This window comes from Pagrus major, chromosome 15, assembly GCF_040436345.1.
Source record: "Pagrus major chromosome 15, Pma_NU_1.0".
Lineage (NCBI taxonomy): Eukaryota > Metazoa > Chordata > Actinopteri > Spariformes > Sparidae > Pagrus > Pagrus major.
Window position 1 is genome coordinate 2,000,103 of NC_133229.1, and position 10,490 is coordinate 2,010,592.

Below are 10,490 nucleotides of genomic sequence, written 5' to 3' on the forward strand. Positions count from 1 at the left end.
TTCAAACAGGACAAAATAAAATGTTCATTAATAACAAAAACAAAATTATTCCAAAAAATTAAAGAAGAAAATGTTTATATTGAGTTTATATTTCGTCTGGATTTTAAATAATGTGTCGTCACTGAATTAACATTTATTTATCAGAAAATGATTCGAGAAGAGACGACGAGTGTTTCCACAAAGCGTTTCAGGAAAAAACCGTCAAAACTTTCTGTTCGGAAACATTAAAAATGTTTTATTTAAAGAAGTCACCTCTCATGCATATTCATAATTAATGTTCTTTTTCAAATCGAATGCAGCTTGTTTCATCAAATGAAGTAAAAACAACATTTTTTTCATATTTTTTTATTATTTAATATTCTTATGGACATGAACAACCTGATGATGATGATGTCATCAGATTATTGATGAAGAACTGATCAGTCCGGACAAAAGACGAATTCTCAGTTTGATGTTCAAAATAGAAAAAAAAAAACATTTATTGTAGACATTTACAATCCTGACAGTGACGATGATGTCACATCCTGTATGATGCCATCAAAACAGAATCACCCATTGGTGGAGGTTCGGCTGACTCTATTTATTAATTTCCACTTACAGCAATTCTCTAAAACAAAATGAACTTCTATAAAAAACTTAAATATTGAAAACAACACAGTCGGCGGGGCCCGTAGCTAGTGGGAGGGGTTTGATTTCCTGGGCCATGCTGATTGGTCGGTACACTGGAATCTGTAGCGCAGGAATCGAACTCGCGGCTTGATGTGGAAGTCAGCAGGTATCCTCCAGTTCCACATTTTCTGCACCTGGAACAGAAAAACAACCAGATTTAACATTTCACTTTTTACAGTTTTATTCTTTAAACTCTGACGTTCAATTTGAACTTCTGTGACTGATGTGTTTGTCTTTGTTCTGTCGGTCGAACAAATGTTGGACAGACATTATTTATGTTTTATAGACAAAATGATTGGTCCACACGGAGCTCCTAAAGGGACATGGGGGAAAAAAAACCAAACTGAGCACGAGAAACATTTAAGCGTTTTTCTTCACGTGCCCAAATTATGCGTGACAAGCAGTGGTATCCCTCAGCCTGGGATATGTTTGAAAATGGAAGTTTGATACGTGAACACTATTTATTCATTGAAGTGCAGTTACGGTGAACTCAGCCTGCATCATGATCAGGACTCACAATGAAGGAGTGTAACCATTCTGTGAGAGCTGTCACTGACTTTATTTACAGGCTTTCATAAATCATACAATCCATATTCGCAGGTGGTGAGGATGATCCAGATGAGCTGACTGAAGAAGGCAGAGTGTGCGGCAGAGCGCACCGAGTCCTCCTGACAGTCGTGTCCACTGCGGGGATTTCACACACAAACTACATGAAAATACGTATTTGGTGAAACATGAATAGTAGGCTGTTCATTCTTTAATGCTTTTTGATTTAATCTTGGATTTCTACCATCGATTATGATTACTGGATTATTTAGTTACCAAAGAGTCTGGTCCTCTCCGCTGTGCTCCAGGACAGGGAATGATGGCACAGCGCTCAATGGGGAAATATTGATTTAAGATTTGTGTTGGCTGATATTTTCACTATAAGCACAAATACGAGGTTTATGAAAATGCTCACGAGAAAAGTTTAAGTTTTTTTCCCCCATGTCCCTTTAGGGGCTCCATAGGTCCACACTGACTTGTGACTCTAAATGTGGCACTCTGCAGAACAACTCTTACTTTTCATGCAGCTATAAGGAACTCTTATCTTGTTGATTCTGGCGCCCCTTGTGGACAACAGCATTATGAGCACCACCCCCTCCTTTAATAAAGATCTGTCAGCATGTACTTTTGTTCTGGAAGTAAGTGACAGAAGGCCTCGACGTATTTTTAAAACTATTTGTCTTTTCTAAACTCAGCAGTTTGCAGGACGATGAAGAGGTCATGTATGTATTAGTGTCTGATTATTAACTGTAATATGAGAAAAATGAAACGGTGAACTTTGTTTTACTGTCGTACTGCCAGAGTCAGAGCAGCTTCTCTCATTAATTCATCCAGTTTTTATTTAATTATTTATTCAACCTGGAAAAGTCAGAATCTGATTATTGAACTGATGTTTATCTAAATGAGACACCTTCAGTTCAATTGTTTAAACAGAAATGTTTCTGTTATTAATAACATTCCATTATTCAGAAATCAATATCTCGATGACTCTAGGTGCTGTATCGTAGTCAACTGGACTTGTTTCAGTTTGTTGAAGATGTTTCACCTCTGATCCAAGAGGCTTCTTCACTTCTAACTAACTGGAGGAGCTGCAGGCTTTAAACTCTGTGTGGGAGTGCCCTTACAGAGTCGTTAAGGACACGTGTGAGCTCTGAGTTTCAGAGTCGTTAGGGCCAGAGGAGGTGGCCTAAGACATCACTTATCACCCACCTACAATGCAGTACTGAGTTCTCTCCCCAGACAGCTTAACAACCATTCACACCTGGGCTCACCTGACCTTAGTAACCCACATTTTTTGGCCAACGACCCACAAGTGGCCCTAAAGACTCACACGTCCTTAATGACTCTGTAAGGACACTCCCACACTCTGCAAGGACACTCCCACACTGGAAGGACACCCCACATTATGTAAGGACACTTCCATGCAGAGTTTAAACGACTGTCAACTCCTCTCCAGTTAGTTAGAAGTGAAGAAGCCTCTTGGATGAGAGGTGAAACGTCTTCAACAAACTGAAACAAGTCCAGTTGCCTACGATACAGAACTTAGAGGTACCAGGACCTTAATGACTGAGAACCTTCATCAACATATCTCGATGACATAATACTGTGGAGTTAAAACATCTTAAAGGATCACAGATGATATAAACCATGAACACACTTCAGTTACTCGTATTACAAACTTCAGATAATTTATGAATTTATGAATTTACCAAAAAATAACTTTAAATCAAAACCCTTGCTCGTCTACAGGCTTAAGGGGAAAATAACAATCTGTTATGGGACAGTAAATACTATTAGTCCTACAAAGGTCAGAGGTCAGAGTGATACGAACCTTCAGGACCCTGACCAGATGGGTTGTACTGTTCAGTGACTGAACCTGCAGAGAACAAGCAGAACCAAGAAGACAGAAAGAACAAACCTTCAGCACCTGATCACAGTAAGATACTCTTATGACCTTTAACAGGACAAATTAACGAACCAGAACCTTTAGCCAGAGCCAGAACCAGAACTGTTAACTAGAACCAGCACTGTTAGCAGAACCAGAACCATTTAGAAGAAGCAGGACTTTAAACTATAACCAGAACTGTTAGCGAGTACCAGAACTATTAACAAGAAACAGAACTCTTAATTAGAACCACAACTATTAACAAAAACCAGAGCTGTGAACCAGATCGACGACACCGGAACCAATATCAACCACAAACCAGAACCTCAGAAACTAAACACAGAGATTTTAAACTGGTTTTACCTAAAGCTTGAGACTGTTACCAGTTTCAGACTGGCTCTGGACCGGTTGGTAGTTTTATTGACCAGTTTCCGACGGGGTAACATCGGTTGAACACACACTGGTTTGTTATGGTTTGGACACATTCATTATTGATAGACTGGTTTTCTAGACTGGTTTCATACAGGGTTACACTGGTTCATGGACTGGTATCATACTGGTCTCAAATTGAGTTCGGACTGGTTAATGTGGTAGTTTGAACTTTGAGCATTTGTAAAACTTACCAGCCATCTGTGTGTGATCTGTCACAGCTGGATGACCTGAAACACACACACACACATTAATGAACATTTATGTGAGGACATACTGTAACGTGTTTGGACGCACTGTAACGTGTTTGGACATACTGTAACGTGTATGGACGCACTGTAACGTGTTTGGACATACTGTAACGTGTTTGGACATACTGTAACGTGTATGGACGCACTGTAACGTGTTTGGACATACTGTAACGTGTTTGGACATACTGTAACGTGTTTGGACATACTGTAACGTGTTTGGACACACTGTAACGTGTTTGGACATACTGTAACGTGTTTGGACACACTGTAACGTGTTTGGACACACTGTAACGTGTTTGGACACACTGTAACGTGTTTGGACATACTGTAACGTGTTTGGACATAGCCTCTTGCATGAGAGGTGAAACGACTGATATATGTCCAGCTGTCTGCGATACAGCACTCAGAGTCATTTTGCTGGTTTCAGGGATGTTATTTAACATTTTGGTGAAATTTGTTTAAATTTGGAAGAACTAAGAACTCTTCTTGCATATAGAAGAAATAACAGCAAGATCTTCAATGCCAGTGCGGACACACCATTTAACTGACCACATTTACAGATCTAACTGTAACTAACCTATTTCATTTATTTGTAAATCTGTTAACTCACACTGTAGTGGTCATTTCTGATTTTCTTGCGGTCTGATATGGAGGCCTACGAGCCGCAGCCATGCCACAAACACACCGACCCCTTCGGACTCTGTCCCGGTCTTCTGCTGCTCCTCTCGGTGTCACTCATCCTCCGTAGCTGCTCTTCGCTGTAGTGTGTCAATCATGTCCCTGTCTGAGAAACGCTTTTGTATGTTGTCGCTTTAGGTGAGAGAGCGAGACTTAACGTGAGCTCCATTGTCCGATCGAAATGTAGAGAGTGCCTTCTGTTGGAAATAAGCTTAATAGCAAGCAGACTCACTGTAGTTGTTCAGCTCGGGATTCATTAATGTGCTGCCTCATGTACTAATTTAATACTGTTTTCTTTTTTTGAGGATGTCGCGGGCCGGAACCTTCCCCGGTCCATGTTTTTCCTGGGTGTGCTATAAATAATACAATGTATATATAATCTAGTTCAGATATAATATAATGTACTGTATATCTAATACAATCTATAATGAATATTATATATATAATGAAGCCTATAAATAATATAAGATGTACATAATGTAATGTATAAATAATATAATCTATATGTAATCTATATATCTATCCTACAATCATGATAAAATCTTTGGTTCAGTGAGATTCCACCGGGCGTGTTTGTGTTGAGTTACAGCCACGACACGTCGGAGTCGGACAGACAGGAAGTCAGACACAGGAATGGCACAGAGCATCTGCTCAATTTTCAGAATAAAACGCCCTGTACAGGCGGAGGATTGACAGCAACAACAAAGTCAGAAATATAAACAATAAATGAAAAGATTTAACTGTGTAGCCAACAATCTGAGCCAATCAACAACACGAGGCTGCTAAAACGCTCCTGCTGGGATATGAAGCTGCGTGGAGGACGTGATGTCATCGAGACGTGAAGGTGTGAGGGAGAAGTTTAAAACGTGATCAGAGAAGAAAACTGAAGAGCAGACAGTAGTACTGATTTCTACAGCAGAAGAAGAAGTGACTTCCTGTTGGATAAACAGGTGTGACCTCAGGTTACCTGAGTCTGTACCCGTAGAGTCTGTTGCCATGGTAACCAGGTCTGTGTGGGCGGAGCCACCTGAAGCTTAAGGACACAGGGATAGACAGGTGAACAGACAGACAGGTATACAGACACACACACAGACAGACAGACAGACAGGTGAACAGACAGGTGGACAGACAGACAGACAAGTGTACCTGTGTGAAGGACGACAGGTGTTGATTCTGTAACATGATCATGTGACAGGAAGTGAGTTCAAACAAACTCCTGCTGTTGTTGAAATGTGGTTGTCATGGTTACAAGTCTTACCTGTGACATCATGGGTGAGTCCCAGACCTGACGCTGGAACCAATCAGAACACAGATTCAGGTTTCTACCAGTGATCAATACTCTCGATCAGTCTATTGACGTATTGATATATCAGTCCATCTGTCTCACCTGTGAGGTCACTGTGAAGACCTGTCACTGAGTCTGCTCCACCTGCTGACATCACCACAACACCTCATTACATCATCACAGATAGAACGTAGAACCAGTACGTAGCTGGCAAACAAATTAGTTACCGTTTTCATGGTATTATTTCAAAGTGTGAACATCTCGTTCATCTAATCGGTTTGTCTTTCAGATCTCATTAATAACAACACTCGTCAAGTTGGAGAAATAATTCACCTGGTCAAGAAAATGACAGCTTGAACTACAGTTAGTCTGAGACTCCAGACATATCTTTAACTTTACATCTTTAAATGTTACGGCTGAAAATGACAACAGAAGAAGTTTAATGATGTCACATATCTCCACAATGCAAATTAACTGACAAGTTTGTAACAGGAAGTGACTGTTGTTGTTACAGTGAAGTCACAGGGATTCCATCTATAGGTCCTGTGTAGGTACATGTTTGTAGTGAGATCACAAGAGTGCAGCGTTAGTTCTGAGATGAATCAAGAAAATAATGTGTTTGTTTCTTCTTTCCGTTTGCTGAATCAGCTCAGATCAACCTGACCGTCAGGCTGAACCACGAGCTCTTCTGCCATTAGCTGAAGAGTGTGTTTCAATAGAACCAAACCAATCACAACCAGTCTTCACTGGACAATGCTTCCTTATTGACACTTGATTTTAATCCATCAGAACTGGCTGACACAGGTAAGGTGATTATGTCATAGCTGAACAGGTAGTCAAGCTCTACAGTCAATTATTCAGTGAGTTCATTAGTGCTTAATAAGAAAAAAGGTCATAATCTGTAAAGCTAGTGGTTCTCAGTTGAAGTGTCAGTAGCTGATCAATCTATCAATAATTACATCATAACAATCCAGGGATCAATAAAACAGAGTGAAGTCGTACCTGTGACCTCAGTCTGAAGATCAGTGAAGGAAACCAATTGATCAGTCGCTGCAGAAACAAACAGCAGAGTCAAACTCAACAATAGATCTGATCTAATAAATGTATAGAACAAGAACAAGTGTTCTACACATGTATCAGAATACATGTCCATAAGTATATCAGTATATATATATATATATATATATATATACATATGTGTGTGTGTGTGTGTGCATATCAGTATATATACACCGATCAGGCATAACATTATGACCACCTGCCTAATATTGTGAAGGTTCCCACAGCTCAGCAGCTCAGACCTGTGGCTCTGACCATGGACTTAAGACCTCTGAGGGTGTCCTGTGGTGTCTGGCACCAGGGCGTTTTATAGTGGATCCTCTGGGTCCTGTATGTTGGGGGGTGGGGCCTCCATGGATCAGACCTGCTCCAGCAAGTCTTACAGATGCTTGATCAGATGGGATCTGGGGAATTTGGAGGCCCGGTCAACACCTCGGGCCCTTTATTGTGTTCCTCGAGCTGTTCCTGAGCAGTGTTTGCGGTGTGTCAGGGCACATTGTCCTGCTGGGGGGCCACTGCCATCGGGTAGTGTTGTTGGGATGAGGGGGTGTACTTGGTCCACAACAGTGTTTGGATGGGCGGTGCGTGTCAAGTGGCAGTCACATGAATGGCAGCACCCAAGGTTTCCCAGCAGAACATCGCATTGTGATGAGATGATCAATGTTATTCACCTGTCAGTGGTTTTAATGTTGTGGCTGATCGGTGTATATGTGTGTGTGTGTGTGTATATACATCAGTATATATGTCTATATATCGTACATATCGTATATATGTCTATATGTATGTCAGTATATATGTATGTCTATGCATATATCAATATATATATATCTGTACATTTATCAGTATACACACTATCAGTCATAAGTTTGGACACATCTTCTCATTCAATGTTTTTTCTTTATTTGTATTATTTTCTACATTGTAGATCAAAACTGAAGACATCAAACTATGAAGGAACACATGGAATTATGTAGTAAGCAAAAAAGTGTTAAACAGAACATGTTTTATATTTGATATTCTTCAGAGTAGCCTCCTTTTGCTCTGATGACAGCTTTGCTCACTCCTGACATTCTCTCAGTCAGATTCATGAGGTCGTCACCTGGATGGTTTTAATTAACAGCTGCGCCTCGTCAAGAGTTAATTTGTGTAATTTAATGTGTTTGAGACCATCAGTTGTGTTGTGCAGAGCTAGGGTTGGTTCACAGTTCAATACAGTGAATAACCCTACTGCCCTACTGTTCTAATCCATAATATGGCAAGAACCACTCAGCTCAGTACAGAGAAACAACAGTCCATCATTACTTTAAGACATGAAGGTCAGTCAATCCGGAAAATATCAAGAACTTTGAATGTATCCTCAAGTTAGGTTGTGAAAACCATCAAACACATGATGAAACTGGCTCTCATGAGGACCGCCCCAGGACAGGAAGACCAGGAGTTACCTCTGCTGCAGAGGATAAGTTCATTAGAGTTACCAGACTCAGATTAGAGCCCACAGAAATGCTTCACAGAGTTCAAGTAGCAGACACATCTCAACATCAACTGTTCAGAGGAGACTGTGTGAATCAGGCCTTCATGGTCGAATTGCTGCACAGAAGCCACTACTGAGGAAGAACAACAAGAAGACGAGGTGTTTGGGCCAAGAAACACAAGGAATGGACATTAGAACAGTGGAAATCTGTACTTTGGTCTGATGAGTCCAAATTTGAGATTTTTGGTTCCACCCGCCGTGTCTTTGTGGAACGCAGAAAAGGTGAGCGGATGGTTTCTACATGTGTGGTTCCCACCGTGAAGCATGGAGGAGGAGGTGTGATGGTGTGGGGGGGCTTTGCTGATGACACTGTTGGTGATTTATTCAAAATTCAAGGCACACTGAACCAGCATGGCTACCACATGCCAGCACATCTGGTTTGTGCTTAGTGGGACCATCATCTGTTTTTCAACAGGACAATGACCCCAAACACACCTCCAGGCTTTGTAATGGCTATCTGACCAAGAAGGAGAGTGATGGAGTGCTGCGTCAGATGACCTGGCCTCCACAATCACCCGACCTAAACCCAGTTGAGACGGTTTGGGATGAGTTGGACCGCAGAGTGAAGCAAAGCAGCCAACAAGTGCTCAGCACCTCTGGGAACTCCTTCAAGACTGTTGGACACCATCCAGGTGACGACCTCATGAATCTGACTGAGAGAATGTCAGGAGTGTGCAGAGCTGTCATCACAGCAGCAGGTGGCTACTGAAGAATATCACATATAAATCATATTCTGGTTTGTTTAACACTTTGTGGTCGTGATGTCACAGCTGAGGTCGTGTACAGTTTCGATCTACAATGTAGAAAATAATACAAATAAAGAAAAACCACTGAATGAGAAGGTGTGTCCAAACTTATGACTGGTAGTGTATGTCTATATGTATATCAATATATATGTCTATATATACATCAGTATATATGTCTATACGTAAATCAGTGTATATATATGTCTATGCGTATATCAATATATCTGTACATTTATCAGTATATATATCTATGTATATCAATATATATTTCTATATGTACAGTATATCAGTATATATGTAGAGTATATCAGTATATGTCTATGCGTATATAAGTTTCCGTTTATGTTTACCTGTATTTATGTCCGTCAGCAGCGTCTGTCGACCGTTTCCTGTCAAACACAAACAGTTAGTGAGTCACAGCCAATCAGTGACTTCACCACACTCTGACTCAACATTTAATCAATTTGTCATCAGATCAAATAAAACTTTATTGTCCATTGAACTGGAAATTGTCTCTTCTTTTTAGCAGCAAAATATCATGAAACATTTAAACCAAACCGAGAACATTTAAATATGAAATACTGAAGAGTAAAAAATACATCAACAACTACTGTCCAATCAAACATTAAACACAGTGCAGTGGATATTCAACTCACTGTTTTAATTTGGAATAATCTTTGCTCATAGAATTAACTGATAAGTGAATGAATCAGGTCAATAATCACATTGATAAGACCAATAAATAAACTAATTACTTTGAAAATATTACAGATATTCACCACTAGGTAAAATTATCCCACTGTTACCGTTAACATCAGGAGAGTCGGCTCCATCTGCAGATATAAAATATGAATCAAACACACAGAATTTAGTTATGAATATTACTTGTTTGTTTGTTACTGAGGTCAGTTAATAAAGTTTTTCATGTTTTGAGATTTAAATGAGTTTATTCTTGTAAGAGGAACAGACTATCTGGATTTTCAGAGTAAAAGTCTCCCTGGATTTTCACAGTAAAAGTCTTTACTATACCTACCTCCCTGGGCTGCAGGATGGGCGGAGCTTGAGATTGAGCTGGACAGTGATTGGTCAGGTGCTGAGCTCAGAGAGGTGAGGTCTACTAGCAGGATGAAAACAGAAGAGAAGAAAGAATATGTTGGTTTCATGTTGTTGCTTAGAGCGTAACTCGGCTATAAATCAGTTTATTTATATTTCAAATGATCAACTCATCATCAATATCAGCTAATAATGACTCTAAAATGAAAAGTCAGCCTGAAATTAACATGTCTGCTTATATGACAGGATGTGATGAGGTATTTAGGCACCTGGACACAGGTGTCATGTTACTCCGCCCACAGGTGTGGTGTGTTCAGGCCTGTGGGCGGGGTCAGTACCTGCAGGTGAATCCAGGCTG

General features: G+C 40.3%; 1 protein-coding gene across 1 annotated transcript in view; it reads right to left on the reverse strand.

The window, feature by feature from the left end:
• The window catches only part of LOC141009601 (uncharacterized), a 205,646-nt gene that overhangs the window by 114,782 nt on the left and 80,374 nt on the right, over positions 1-10,490 (reverse strand). The gene's annotated exons all lie outside the window — the stretch shown is intronic.